Genomic DNA, 9,111 nt, shown 5'->3' on the forward strand with positions numbered 1-9,111 from the left:
AATGTCAATGGAGAGGGGTCTCCACCGCAAATGATCTCCCGAATGGTGGACATGTTGGCTGGTGTTATTAAGCCAGCAGCCCCAAACGCCAAGACGGCTGACATGATCCTTGGTAATGCCAAAAACTGGGGCGATGCCACCATGTTGATTCTTCAGGATCATTATAAAACTGCCTTGCAGGAGGCGTTGGGGGGTTTGGTTTTGGATACAGATGTGGACTGGAAGGTGGCCTTTGACGTTGCAACACGGTGGACTCGGCGTAACTTGCCACGGTTGCCTCAGGACGTGGTGGAGCATGCTGAAGCCTTGGTGGCAGCTGCCATGGGTCCGGATGGTAGCCCTCAAACGGGTGGGACAACTGGGTCAACCAATATAGAGCCACAACAGGGTGACGGACCCGTAGAGAGGAACGCACCCACACGGGGTATATTGACACGCAGGAACACACAGGAGGATCCTTCTCGGGTGGCCTTTGAGGAGGAGGTGATTGCAACACACCAACAATCCACTCGTACAGATGGGGAACAGGGGGAACAGAGGGCAATGCGGAGGCGGGAGGACAGTCTGACTGAAGTCAACTCTGGGGACCAGATTGTGACGGAGTCCTCACCGCTTGGAGGCGCCCCCCCTCGGCCACTGAGGGACCGGAGGGTCCGAGGGAGAGATCCGAGTGTGGATAAGTCGGGGGCCGCGGAACCGCCGGTCCGACTTCCTGCGGGAGTCGTCACGGTTGACGCTCAAGTCCACGGGGATCCGAAAGATGAGTCAGTTGAAGCGGTTGGTCTGTTGGACTTTGATTTAGCTCAGGAGGAGCCGAGTGGGGTCTCTACCCCACAACTTCACGAGTTGGGACTGACGGGACATATCAGGTCGCCCGGATAAGAATAGGCCCTTTGTCAGCCCGCTCCCGGCGGATGAGTCCCAGATTAGGGAAAGTGTTCGCGAAATGTGGACCATGGAAGAAACAAGGCACAGGCCGTGTCTGACCATTGGTCGGCGGACTTAAACTTATAATTTGATTTTTTGTACAAGATGTGAACTGGAAAAGTATGTCGGTGGGACAAAGAACACGATTAGGATGAGAATGTGGTGACATGAGTATAACAATTTACACAAAAAACATACCCAGACTCCTTTGGTTAACCATTTTATTTCACAAGGATTCAAGGCACTTCGGATTGCGGGAATTCAAGGTAATGTGAGTTGGTCACATAGGGAGCGGGAGGCCAAGGATGGACGGTGGATCTACTGGTTGGATGCGGAGGAACCACTTGGACTGACCTTTAAATGGCAGTGGGTTTAGTTTGAAGGCCAGGACCGGACTTGTCCGGCCTAGGGGTATGGCTTATGTTTGATTCTGCCCTAACCCCGTTCTATTTCCTTACCCCTGTCCCAATCCCTTCCCCATTCCTGTTCCTACCCCATTCCCTGTCCTAAACCTAATTCCTATCCTTACCCCGTTCCCTCTTCCTATCCCCATCTCCTTTCCTTACCCTAATCCTAACCCCTTCCCTGTCCTAACCCCAACCCCAACCCATGTCCTAACCCCAGTCCTTTTCCCTAACCCTAACCCTAACCATTCCCTTGTTCCTTATCCTAACCCTATCCCCTATCCTGTTTCCTTACCCTAACCCTAACCATTTCCCACTCCTAGCCCTAACCCTAACCTATCGTCCTAACCCCTGTCCTATATCCTAACCCTAATCCCCTTCCCTATTCCTACTCCTATTCCTAACCCTAGTCCCATCCCCTTCCCCTTTCCCCCATCCCCCACTATTTTGTTAAATACTTGGTAGAACATCTGTACAATAATATGTAAAAAGTAAAAAACAAAAAAATAACAAAACAAAAAAATAAATAAATAAATAAATAAATAAATACTTGTTATGGATGTGTAAATATTAAGTTTAAAACCTTTTCTGTAAATAGTAATTTTATTTTATGTATATACACACCATTTAGTTCATGTCAGTTCATATGGTGTAGTTTTAATTCATTTAAATACTGTGGGTTAGGTTTAAAAATGTTTAAAATTCATTTGAGCTATGGGTTTTCTTTTCCTTTTTCTTATTCTTTTTGTTGAAACATTAGAAACCGTTGAGGCGGAGCCAGAGCTTATTTAAGGGGTGAGCCTGCGGGCCAGGCTCATTCTTTTGCTGCCCTTCGACGGAGACAGTCGCTTTTTCTGCAGCTGACTTATTTTAGTTTTGGGTGTGCCCAGGCCTGAAGAAGACCATGTTTGGTCGAAACGTCGCCACAGTGGCACACGTTTAGTATTTTTTGAACCCTTTTCAGGGAATTTTTAGTTTTTTGAACCCTTTTCCGGGCATTTTTTGTTTTTAAGAGTTTTATTCTCTTTTTTGATTTTTATTTTCTCTTTTTCTAAAAAATAAAAAATTTAAAAAAAGTAAAAAACATAAAAAAATAACAAAAAAATATTGAAAAAATTTACTTGAGCCCTCCATCATGTCTGATGAGGGGTGGCAGCAGGTCCGCTATGGGAGGAGGGGTCGCTCCCGTATGCGGCCCGATACTTATCGACCCCAATCTCGAGACCAGGACTGGTTTTTTTGGAACCGGGGAGGGAGGGGCCCAGGAGGGAAGGACCGTGCATTTCTCGGTCCCCCCCAGGGGGGACGGAGCCATAACCAATGTCCTAACCCCCTAACCCTAACCCTAACCCTAACCCTAACCCTAACCCTAACCCTAACCCCCATCCCAACCCCTGTCCTATATCCTAACCCTAATTCCCTTCCCTACTCCTACTCCTATTCCTAACCCTAGTCCCATCCCCCTCCCCCTTTCCCCCATCCCCACTATTTTGTTAAATACTTGGTAAAAAAAATTATGTAAAAAATTATGCAACACAATAAATAAATAAATAAATAAATACTTGTCATGAATGTGTAAATATTGAGTTTAAAAACTTGTGTGTAAATAGTGATTTTATTTTTTATATATATGCGCACCATTTAGTTCATATCAGTTCATATGGTGTAGGTTTAATTCATTAAAATCCTGTGGGTAAGGTTTAAAAACGTTTAAAATCATTTGTATTGTGGGGTTTTCTTTTTCTTTTTCTTTTTCTTTTTCTTTTGGAGCCAGAGCTTATTTAAGGGATGAGCCTGCAGGCCAGGCTCATTCTTTCGCTGCCCTTCGACGAAGACAGTCGCTTTTTCTGCAGCAGACGTATTTCAGTTAGTTTTGAGTGTGCCCAGGCCTGAAGAAGACCACATTTGGTCGAAACGTCGCCACAGTGGCACACGTTTAGTTTTTTTTGAGCCCTTTTCAGGACATTTTTAGTTTCTTGAACCCTTTCCAGGGCATTTTTAGTTTTTAAGAGTTTCATTCTCTCTTTTTTGATTTTTCTAAAAAATAAAAAACTTAAAAAACATTAAAAAAACACAAAAAACAACAAAAAAATATTGAAAAAACTTTGCTTGGCCCTCCATCATGGCTGATGAAGGGTGGCAGCAGGTCCGCTATGGGAGGAGGGGTCGCTCCCGTATGCGGCCCGGCACTTATCGACCCCAAGCTCGAGACCAGGACTGGTTCTTATGGAACCGGGGAGGGAGGGGCCCAGGAGGGAAGGACCGTGCATTCTTCGGTCCCCCCCAGGGGGGACGGAGCCATAACCAATGTCCTAACCCTAACCCTAACCCTAACCCTAACCCTAACCCCCTAACCCCTAACCCCCTAACCCTAACCCCCTAACCCTTGATCCCCCCTAACCCCCTAACCCCTAACCCCCTAACCCTAGCAGGTCCGCTATGGGAGGAGGGGTCGCTCCCGTATGCGGCCCGATACTTATCGACCCCAATCTCGAGACCAGGACTGGTTTTTTTGGAACCGGGGAGGGAGGGGCCCAGGAGGGAAGGACCGTGCATTTCTCGGTCCCCCCCAGGGGGGACGGAGCCATAACCAATGTCCTAACCCCGGGCAGGGTCTCCATCTCCCGGCCCCCATTGATGGACCGTGCACCCAGGACCCTTTAGGGGGACCTGCTTTACCTCATCCCTAACCCTAACCCTAACCCCTAACCCTAACCCGGAATGTTAAGAGTTCCGGAATGCACCAAGGTTCCGGAATGTTCGGAATTCCGGAATGTTCAGAGTTCCGGAATGCACCAAGGTTCCGGAATGTTCGGAATTCCGGAATGTTCGGAATTCCGGAATGTTCAGAGTTTCGGAATGCACCAAGGTTCCGGAATGTTCGGAATTCCGGAATGTTCAGAGTTCCGGAATGTTCAGACTTCCGGAATGCACCAAGGTTCCGGAATGTTCGGAATTCCAGAATGTTCAGAGTTCCGGAATGTTCAGAGTTCCGGAATGCACCAAGGTTCCGGAATGTTCGGAATTCCGGAATGTTCAGAGTTCCGGAATGCACCAAGGTTCCGGAATGTTCGGAATTCCGGAATGTTCAGAGTTCCGGAATGTTCAGAGTTCCGGAATGCACCAAGGTTCCGGAATGTTAAGAGTTCCGGAATGCACCAAGGTTCCGGAATGTTCAGAGTTCCGGAATGCACCAAGGTTCCGGAATGTTCAGAGTTCCGGAATGCACCAAGGTTCCGGAATGCACCAAGGTTCCGGAATGTTCAGAGTTCCGGAATGCACCAAGGTTCCGGAATGTTCGGAATTCCGGAATGCACCAAGGTTCCGGAATGCACCAAGGTTCCGGAATGTTCAGAGTTCCGGAATGAACCAAGGTTCCGGAATGTTAGGAATTCCGGAATGTTCAGAGTTCCGGAATGCACCAAGGTTCCGGAATGTTCGGAATTCCGGAATGCACCAAGGTTCCGGAATGCACCAAGGTTCCGGAATGTTCGGAATTCCGGAATGTTCAGAGTTCCGGAATGCACCAAGGTTCCGGAATGCACAAAGGTTCCGGAATGTTCAGAGTTCCGGAATGCACCAAGGTTCCGGAATGTTCGGAATTCCGGAATGTTCAGAGTTCCGGAATGCACCAAGGTTCCGGAATGCACAAAGGTTCCGGAATGTTCGGAATTCCGGAATGTTCGGAATTCCGGAATGTACCAAGGTTCCGGAATGTTCGGAATTCCGGAATGCACAAAGGTTCCGGAATGTTCGGAATTCCGGAATGTTCGGAATTCCGGAATGTACCAAGGTTCCGGAATGTTCGGAATTCCGGAATGAACCAAGGTTCTGGAATGTTCAGAGTTCCAGAATGCACCAAGGTTCCGGAATGTTCAGAGTTCCGGAATGCACCAAGGTTCCGGAATGTTCGGAATTCCGGAATGTTCAGAGTTCCGGAATGCACCAAGGTTCCGGAATGTTCGGAATTCCGGAATGTTCAGAGTTCCGGAATATTCAGAGTTCCGGAATGCACCAAGGTTCCGGAATGTTAAGAGTTCCGGAATGCACCAAGGTTCCGGAATGTTAAGAGTTCCGGAATGCACCAAGGTTCCGGAATGTTCAGAGTTCCGGAATGCACCAAGGTTCCGGAATGTTCGGAATTCCGGAATGTTCAGAGTTCCGGAATGCACCAAGGTTCCGGAATGTTCGGAATTCCGGAATGTTCGGAATTCCGGAATGTTCAGAGTTCCGGAATGCACCAAGGTTCCGGAATGTTCGGAATTCCGGAATGTTCAGAGTTCCGGAATGTTCAGACTTCCGGAATGCACCAAGGTTCCGGAATGTTCGGAATTCCAGAATGTTCAGAGTTCCGGAATGTTCAGAGTTCCGGAATGCACCAAGGTTCCGGAATGTTCGGAATTCCGGAATGTTCAGAGTTCCGGAATGCACCAAGGTTCCGGAATGTTCGGAATTCCGGAATGTTCAGAGTTCCGGAATGTTCAGAGTTCCGGAATGCACCAAGGTTCCGGAATGTTAAGAGTTCCGGAATGCACCAAGGTTCCGGAATGTTCAGAGTTCCGGAATGCACCAAGGTTCCGGAATGTTCAGAGTTCCGGAATGCACCAAGGTTCCGGAATGCACCAAGGTTCCGGAATGTTCAGAGTTCCGGAATGCACCAAGGTTCCGGAATGTTCGGAATTCCGGAATGCACCAAGGTTCCGGAATGCACCAAGGTTCCGGAATGTTCAGAGTTCCGGAATGAACCAAGGTTCCGGAATGTTCGGAATTCCGGAATGTTCAGAGTTCCGGAATGCACCAAGGTTCCGGAATGTTCGGAATTCCGGAATGTTCAGAGTTCCGGAATGCACCAAGGTTCCGGAATGTTCGGAATTCCGGAATGTTCAGAGTTCCGGAATGCACCAAGGTTCCGGAATGCACAAAGGTTCCGGAATGTTCAGAGTTCCGGAATGCACCAAGGTTCCGGAATGTTCGGAATTCCGGAATGTTCAGAGTTCCGGAATGCACCAAGGTTCCGGAATGCACAAAGGTTCCGGAATGTTCGGAATTCCGGAATGTTCGGAATTCCGGAATGTACCAAGGTTCCGGAATGTTCGGAATTCCGGAATGCACAAAGGTTCCGGAATGTTCGGAATTCCGGAATGTTCGGAATTCCGGAATGTACCAAGGTTCCGGAATGTTCGGAATTCCGGAATGAACCAAGGTTCTGGAATGTTCAGAGTTCCGGAATGCACCAAGGTTCCGGAATGTTAAGAGTTCCGGAATGCACCAAGGTTCCGGAATGTTAAGAGTTCCGGAATGCACCAAGGTTCCGGAATGTTCAGAGTTCCGGAATGCACCAAGGTTCCGGAATGTTCGGAATTCCGGAATGTTCAGAGTTCCGGAATGCACCAAGGTTCCGGAATGTTCGGAATTCCGGAATGTTCGGAATTCCGGAATGTTCAGAGTTCCGGAATGCACCAAGGTTCCGGAATGTTCGGAATTCCGGAATGTTCAGAGTTCCGGAATGTTCAGACTTCCGGAATGCACCAAGGTTCCGGAATGTTCGGAATTCCAGAATGTTCAGAGTTCCGGAATGTTCAGAGTTCCGGAATGCACCAAGGTTCCGGAATGTTCGGAATTCCGGAATGTTCAGAGTTCCGGAATGCACCAAGGTTCCGGAATGTTCGGAATTCCGGAATGTTCAGAGTTCCGGAATGTTCAGAGTTCCGGAATGCACCAAGGTTCCGGAATGTTAAGAGTTCCGGAATGCACCAAGGTTCCGGAATGTTCAGAGTTCCGGAATGCACCAAGGTTCCGGAATGTTCAGAGTTCCGGAATGCACCAAGGTTCCGGAATGCACCAAGGTTCCGGAATGTTCAGAGTTCCGGAATGCACCAAGGTTCCGGAATGTTCGGAATTCCGGAATGCACCAAGGTTCCGGAATGCACCAAGGTTCCGGAATGTTCAGAGTTCCGGAATGAACCAAGGTTCCGGAATGTTCGGAATTCCGGAATGTTCAGAGTTCCGGAATGCACCAAGGTTCCGGAATGTTCGGAATTCCGGAATGTTCAGAGTTCCGGAATGCACCAAGGTTCCGGAATGTTCGGAATTCCGGAATGTTCAGAGTTCCGGAATGCACCAAGGTTCCGGAATGCACAAAGGTTCCGGAATGTTCAGAGTTCCGGAATGCACCAAGGTTCCGGAATGTTCGGAATTCCGGAATGTTCAGAGTTCCGGAATGCACCAAGGTTCCGGAATGCACAAAGGTTCCGGAATGTTCGGAATTCCGGAATGTTCGGAATTCCGGAATGTACCAAGGTTCCGGAATGTTCGGAATTCCGGAATGCACAAAGGTTCCGGAATGTTCGGAATTCCGGAATGTTCGGAATTCCGGAATGTACCAAGGTTCCGGAATGTTCGGAATTCCGGAATGAACCAAGGTTCTGGAATGTTCAGAGTTCCGGAATGCACCAAGGTTCCGGAATGTTCGGAATTCCGGAATGTTCAGAGTTCCGGAATGCACCAAGGTTCGGGAATGTTCGGAATTCCGGAATGTTCAGAGTTCCGGAATGTTCAGAGTTCCGGAATGCACCAAGGTTCCGGAATGTTCGGAATTCCGGAATGTTCAGAGTTCCGGAATGCAACAAGGTTCCGGAATGTTCGGAATTCCGGAATGTTCAGCGTTCCGGAATGTTCAGAGTTCCGGAATGCACCAAGGTTCCGGAATGTTCGGAATTCCGGAATGTTCAGAGTTCCGGAATGCACCAAGGTTCCGGAATGTTCGGAATTCCAGAATGTTCAGAGTTCCGGAATGCACCAAGGTTCCGGAATGTTCGGAATTCCGGAATGTTCAGAGTTCCGGAATGCACCAAGGTTCCGGAATGTTCGGAATTCCGGAATGTTCAGAGTTCCGGAATGCACCAAGGTTCCGGAATGTTCGGAATTCCGGAATGTTCAGAGTTCCGGAATGCACCAAGGTTCCGGAATGTTCGGAATTCCGGAATGTTCAGAGTTCCGGAATATTCAGAGTTCCGGAATGCACCAAGGTTCCGGAATGTTAAGAGTTCCGGAATGCACCAAGGTTCCGGAATGTTCGGAATTCCGGAATGTTCAGAGTTCCGGAATGCACCAAGGTTCCGGAATGTTCGGAATTCCGGAATGTTCGGAATTCCGGAATGTTCAGAGTTTCGGAATGCACCAAGGTTCCGGAATGTTCGGAATTCCGGAATGTTCAGAGTTCCGGAATGTTCAGACTTCCGGAATGCACCAAGGTTCCGGAATGTTCGGAATTCCAGAATGTTCAGAGTTCCGGAATGTTCAGAGTTCCGGAATGCACCAAGGTTCCGGAATGTTCGGAATTCCGGAATGTTCAGAGTTCCGGAATGCACCAAGGTTCCGGAATGTTCGGAATTCCGGAATGTTCAGAGTTCCGGAATGTTCAGAGTTCCGGAATGCACCAAGGTTCCGGAATGTTAAGAGTTCCGGAATGCACCAAGGTTCCGGAATGTTCAGAGTTCCGGAATGCACCAAGGTTCCGGAATGTTCAGAGTTCCGGAATGCACCAAGGTTCCGGAATGCACCAAGGTTCCGGAATGTTCAGAGTTCCGGAATGCACCAAGGTTCCGGAATGTTCGGAATTCCGGAATGCACCAAGGTTCCGGAATGCACCAAGGTTCCGGAATGTTCAGAGTTCCGGAATGAACCAAGGTTCCGGATTGTTAGGAATTCCGGAATGTTCAGAGTTCCGGAATGCACCAAGGTTCCGGAATGTTCGGAATTCCGGAATGCACCAAGGTTC

Source organism: Aulonocara sp. 'chitande type north' Nkhata Bay, linkage group LG14 (assembly GCF_057382095.1).
Source record: "Aulonocara sp. 'chitande type north' Nkhata Bay isolate Kocher_YH1m ecotype deep benthic linkage group LG14, A_spYH_male_GT1.1, whole genome shotgun sequence".
In the NCBI taxonomy this organism is placed as follows: Eukaryota; Metazoa; Chordata; class Actinopteri; order Cichliformes; family Cichlidae; genus Aulonocara; species Aulonocara sp. 'chitande type north' Nkhata Bay.